General features: G+C 43.3%; 1 pseudogene; it reads right to left on the bottom strand.

The window, feature by feature from the left end:
• Positions 1 to 283: 283 nt before the first annotated feature.
• Positions 284 to 1084, bottom strand: LOC133254673 (uncharacterized; annotated as a pseudogene).
• Positions 1085 to 6675: the final 5591 nt, after the last annotated feature.

Below are 6675 nucleotides of genomic sequence, written 5' to 3'. Positions count from 1 at the left end.
GGATGGTATCATCTGCATATCTGAGGTTACTGAGATTTCTCCCTGCAATCTTGATTCCAGCTTGTGCTTCTTCCAGCCCAGCGTTTCTCATGATGTACTCTGCATAGAAGTTAAATAAGCAGGGTGACAATATACAGCCTTGACGTAATCCTTTTCCTATTTGGAACCAGTCCGTTGTTCCATGTCCAGTTCTAACTGTTGCTTCCTAACCTGCATATAGGTTTCTCAAGAGGCAGGTCAGGTGGTCTGGTATTCCCATCTCATGAAAAATTTTCCACAGTTTATTGTGATCCACACAGTCAAAGGCTTTGGCGTAGTCAATAAAGCAGAAATAGATGCCTTTCTGGAACTCGCTTGCTTTTTCAATGATCCAGCGGATGTTCGCAATTTGATCTCTGGTTCCTCTGCCTTTCCTAAAACCAGCTTGAACATCAGGAAGTTCACGGTTCATGTATTGCTGAAGCCTGGCTTGGAGAATTTTGAGCATTACTTTACTAGCATGTCAGATGAGTGCAATTGTGCAGTAGTTTGAACATTCTTTGGCATTGCCTTTCTTTGGGACTGGAATGAAAACTGACCTTTTCCAGTCCTGTGGCCACTGCTGAGTTTTCCAAATTTGCTGGCATATTGAGTGCAGCACTTTCACAGCATCGTCTTTCAGGATTTGAAATAGTTCAACTGGAATTCCATCACCTCCACTAGCTTTGTTCATAGTGATGCTTTCTAAGGCCCACTTGACTTCACATTCCAGGATGTCTGGCTCTAGGTGAGTGATCACACCATCATGATTATCTGGGTCGTGAAGCTCTTTTTTGTACAGTTCTTCTGTGTATTCTTGCCATCTCTTCTTAATATCTTCTGCTTCTGTTAGGTCCATACCATTTCTGTCCTTTATCGAGCCCATCTTTGCATGAAATGTTCCCTTGGTATCTCTAATTTTCTTGAAGAGATCTCTAGTCTTTCCCATTCTGTTGTTTTCCTCTATTTCTTTGCACTGATCGCTGAGGAAGGCTTTCTTATCTCTCCTTGCTATTCTTTGGAACTCTGCATTCAGATGCTTATATCTTTCCTTTTCTCCTTTGCTTTCTGCTTCTCTTCTTCTCACAGCTATTTGTAAGGCCTCCTCGGACAGCTATTTTGCTTTTTGCATTTCTTCTCCGTGGGGGTGGTCTTGATCCCTGTCTCCTGTCCATAGTTCATCAGGTACTCTATCAGATCTAGTCCCTTAAATCTATTTCTCACTTTTACTGCATAATCATAAGGGATTTGATTTAGGTCATATAATCTCTGTTTAACTTTCTCCAAAATGTTTATAGGTTATTGAAATGGTACAGTTAATATGGGCTTCACAGGTGGCACTAGTGGTAAAGAACCTGCCTGCCAATACAGGAGGCATGAGACTCAGACTTGATCCCTGGGTTGGGAAGATCTGCTGGAGGAGGGAATGGCAACCCACTCCAGTATTCTTGCCTAGAGAATCCCATGGACAAAGGAGCCTGGCGGGCTACAGTCCACAGGGTCACAGACAGTCAGATAAGACTGAAGCAGCTTAGCACATACACGGAATTAATGTAGCCAGTCAATGAACAAACATTAGGTGAAGTGTATCTACATGCAGAACTCTGTGGAGGGCACCACCCAGTAACCTATCCCAGCCAAGGAGAAGTTCAGATGCTCAAAGGTGTGAATGGAAATAAAATCCAAATGCAGTATCTGAGGATATGAAATGTTGAGTAGGACACAGGGACAGAGTGCTACTTACCCATGGGTTACAAGTTGTGCCATTAAGAGAGATAGTATCTTGGATCATCTTAGGGAAGTCAGCAAGCTAGAGGTACTTGTCAGGTGCGAGACTGTTTCTGGGAACAGAAATAGGGGAGAGTATGAGGTGTGCTGTGCAGACTTAGGAAATGGGAGAGATGGCTACTTGCTCAGTGGATGTGGCTCTTGGGTGGAGGTGGGGAGACTGCTGAGGAAGGCGCTAGTCCTGATTGTTTTAGTGGAGTAGAGGGATGTGAAGGTGAGTAAGAGCCAAGCCTGAAGAAGAGTGGTAGTCAGTCAGGTCCAGGGTGGTCAGAGATAGGCTTTTGATTGGTTGACAAAACTCCCATGTGCTAAGTATAGTCATCCATCTGTATCTGTGAGGGGTTGGTTCCAGGACCTCCCTGAGGATACCAAAATCCTGGGATGCTCAACTCCCTGACTGTCAGCCCTCACTATCTACAGGTTCAACCAACTGTGGATTGAAAGTTTCAACCCATCCTTGGCTGAATCCACAAATGCAGAATCTGTGGATACAGGAGTGACTGTCATACAAAAGTGAATCAACTTCAGCACCTTCAAGGAGAGAAGGCAAGATTTAGTGGAACAATATCTAAGTATCAAAGGACAGTACCTGCTGCAGGTGTTCACAAGAACGTTACTGTTCTGATTTCCAGAAGAATTTGTTTCCCACTGAGTTGAAATTTGTTACCATGGCAAATTGCCATGATCCTGAGCCTGGCTCAGTTTTGCAATTTCTAAAACCAGATTGTGTAAGCACACAGGAGTGGCTCTGACCCTCTAGGGCAGACTCCCATTAGCCAAGCCCATGAGATGCACAGAGTGCCAACAGACTCATTTACAATCAGAGCTATTACTGTCACACCAGAATACTCAGATGGCACCCGGGCACCTTCTCTCCCTGTAGGCGAGTCTAGTAGGAAATCAATTTGCAATCAGAAGATAGCATGGTAAGCACAAAGTGAGGACACAAGGAACAGATGATTTGAATGTTTAATGGCCTTAGACTACAAGAGCTGCTTGTATTTTTTGCATCATAATAGAAATATCCTTGACTCTCTACAAAACTCCATTACTTTAGACTTCTTCTACCCTAGATTGGAATTGGCTGGTTTTCTGATCATCTCCTCTGACTCCTTTTCATCCTGTGTTCCACATCTCTAATTGTTGCTTTCTTCCTTGTGCATGCATACTAAGGCGCTTCAGTCATGTCCAACTCTTTGTGACCCCATGGACTGTAGCCTGCCAGGCTGCTCTGTCCATGGGATTCTCCAGGCAAGAATACTGGAGTGGGTTGCCATGCCCTCCTCCAGGGGATCTTCCTGACCTAGGGATCAAACCCGAATCTCATGTGTCCTGCATTGCAGATGGATTCTTTACTACTAGTGCCACCTGGTAGTGGGAAGCCTTTCTTCTTTAGGTTTGTTTAATGTATATTACCATATATACATAGTCCTTTATATACTGTTTCATGGGGGCCTAGGATCTCTCCTCATCCAGTGTATTGACTTTTATGATTTGACCCTAAGAGTTCTATCTTACTTCCGTACCTTCTCTATTTATGGGCAGAGGGACAACTTCACCATAGCTCCATCTGCTAGTAATGGTTGCAGTGATTTTGACCACACTCTTCACTTGCCCCACTCAACATAAGATCATTTCTAGGTTGCTAATGTCCACCTGAAAGAGCCACATCCGGAATTAAACACAGGATTCCAGGTATGGTTTGATGCACTCCCAGAAACTACCACCCATCCACTCATTTTTCTCAAGCACTATACCTCTAGTAATGTACTCTAAGACAGAATTTGTTTTCTCAGCAGCAAAATTGCATTATTGATTTATTGAGCTTCAAAGCAACTAAATCTGTTAAATTGTCTTGTTGAGTTAACCTACATCTCCCTGGCTTTTGCATGGTTTTTTCACTTGTTCCCATTAAATTTCATCTTGCATACTTTGACTCATCACTACAGCCTATGGACATGTTAAAACTGGTTTGTCACCAATCAGGAACTATGTAAATACCTGGGCACATGTTACGGACTAAATTTCTACAAGTGATTATCTTCTCTACTTTGTTCAGACTATCTCTAATGCTTTTGAATAAATGGATCAACCTCATTCCGTTTTGATCTTTCTCTCTTTGTCCATTTGGAGCTTTGCATGAACCATTTTTCTTTCTTACTGGTGGCCACAGAAGGATTGAAACAAGATTAGCTACAATGCTCATCTCACACTAATCAATAAACAGGTCTGTGAGGGTACTTACTGCTCCAAAAGTAAACAAGGTAGACTACAGGCCTGCAAATCGAATAATGCCCACTAAATCCAAATTAAAAGCTAGCTTCATTATTTCACAAATTCACACGATTATATTCCTGTTTGGCTTACTTTTTTGAGTTCATCGCTTGTCTTGTGGCACTTGAAATATAAGCATTTGAAACATGGGGTAGCAAGAGTCAGATTATCAGCTTGACATATGCTAAAAACTCTGGGGAAGCAGACAAAAACCCTGCCCCCAAGAGGCTAACACTCTCGATAGGACAGAGACTATAATGAGGCTATTGAGTTGAATCTTGACACCTCTCTGACTCAAAGCAGAGTTAGGCCAGCAGCCCCCAAAAGTTTGAGATAGAGAATTCAACCTTAACCAAATATTGCCTTGATCTTGTTTTCTGTTTTACCTAATAAATCACAATTCTAATGAGGGGAAAGAGCTAAGATAGATTTCATTTTCAGAAATGCTTAAGAGGACAAGACCGTTCACATAGGTGACAGCTAGAGAAGTCATGACTCAAACACAGACTTGAGAAAGATCCTTTCCACAATTAATACTTCCCCTACCCAAGCTTGGCCCTCTGATTACATTTATCTGAAACAAGAAATGCTGCCTGTTCTACTCAGCAACACACTCTAAACCTGGAACTTTGGTGAGTCAAAAAGTTTCCATCCCATTGACATCTACAAAAATGGTGAATTGACTTGCCTTCTATCTACATCATTGAAAACACACACACACACACACACACACACACAACTCAAAAGGTTCTTCCCAGAACAGAGTGATATGCTGTTCTCAAGGTAAATTCTGTTTCACATTCCAGAATGGAAGGATTGCTTGCAACCCCCAGAATCACCATTGTGCCCTTCTAGGAATTTAGATTCTCCCTCCACCCTGTATCCCCTGTGTGTTTAGGTAGCTCAAAATCTGCAGTGTGGAGGATGGATTGGGGCCGATTATCCTAGAGAGGACCCATTGTAATAACCCAGCAAAAAGATGATTTAGTATCCATGTCAGTAGGATTGGAGAGGAGATATGGGTGTGAAAAATGTCACCATTTCTGCGACTCCTTTATGAACAATCTCTGCACTGGAGGTACCTGAGACTTTCTCAGCACCTGGTGGTAGTCTGAGGCTCATTCTACCCAATCTTCCTTCCTCTTTTCTCACCTTCCACAAGTGTCAGATCAATTCTTGGCTTTCTCTGCCTACTCTTGCTCTCATATGTTCAATAATTCTTTGTACTTCTAACCATCTTGACATCTGCTTTCTTGCAGACCCAACCTACCACTCAACACAAAGGACCTAAATTTTCATACTCTAGACCCAACAGTCATTGGTTAAGAGTTGCAATGGGGCAGATTGGGGTGGGGTGGAGGGAACACATAAACTCGCCATGCTTGTACACAAAGCTGCTCTGGTAATATGAGGACATCCCTCTGAAAAAAGGGCACAAGACCTGGTTGGGGAGTGGGACTGTGACACACAAATATACTGAAAGGGACCCGCACTGTCTGGGGAGACCACCAGTACTGTCTGCTGCACCCAGAAGGAAGTTAGGTATCTATATAGATCTGGAACACAGGAGAGAGATGTGGACTAGAGGTTGGAAGCTTTTATTGCATGACTATTGGGTGAAGACTAGAGGATAAGACCAGCAAGACTGAATATACAGAGGGTGGTAAAGGAAGATAGGGGCTTCTCAGGTGGCACTAGTGGTAAAGAACTTAACTGCCAATGCAGGGGACATAAGAGATAAGGGTTTGACCCCTGGGTTGGGAAGATTCCCTGAAGGAGAGCATGGCAACACACTCCAATATTCTTGCCTGGAGAATCTCATGGATAGAGGAGCCTGGTGGGCTCCAGTTCATGGGGTCACAAAGAGTCACACACATCTGAAGCAACTTAGCAGACAACAGCCAAGGAAAGAACCAGAAAGTCAATCAACATTTAATGGATAGACAGAGAAAAGAAGTTAGCATGAGGGGAAAAAGCTGAAAGACAGGAAAATCAGAAGAGGGTGTTGTCAGAGAAAGCCAAGAGGAAAGAGAAATTCAGATGAAAAGGAGTGGCGGACAATGGCAATGCTTCCACGGTCAAGCAAGGCCACAAGTGACAGGAGTTCAATGGTGAGATGGGGAAGCTGGAGGAGGAGATGGCCAACCTGCCAGGGAGTTGAGAGTTGGATGGGAAGTGAGGTGGAGATCAGGTGCCTAGTGATCATTTGGGAACCTTGTCATTGAACTGAAGGAGAGAGACAGAGCTATGGGGAAAAGGAATGTAGATCCTTCTCAGGTTCTTTGTAGCTAGCAGGACATGTGCTTGTGAGCATTTTCAGCAATAACAGTGAACATCTATGGAGAAGCAGCTCCATGAGAGCTCTGTCCCTGTTTCAAGTGCTGGCCAGCAGTGTCTGTCAGAACAAATGACTTTGCTAATTGTGTGTCTTCATAGCCATTGCACTTTGCCCTGGAAAGCCATTATAGCTAATGTTCCAATGCTTTTTACTACTTTTACCCACTGGACTGGTCGGAGATAATACAATTGTTCAGCATTGTTCATTTTCCTATGTCCTGTCTAGAAGCTAAATTGATATAGTTGCTGACAGAAACA

The sequence above is a fragment of the Bos javanicus genome, chromosome 1 (assembly GCF_032452875.1).
Source record: "Bos javanicus breed banteng chromosome 1, ARS-OSU_banteng_1.0, whole genome shotgun sequence".
NCBI classification, from domain to species: Eukaryota; Metazoa; Chordata; class Mammalia; order Artiodactyla; family Bovidae; genus Bos; species Bos javanicus.
This window is presented reverse-complemented; position numbering and strand designations above follow the sequence as displayed.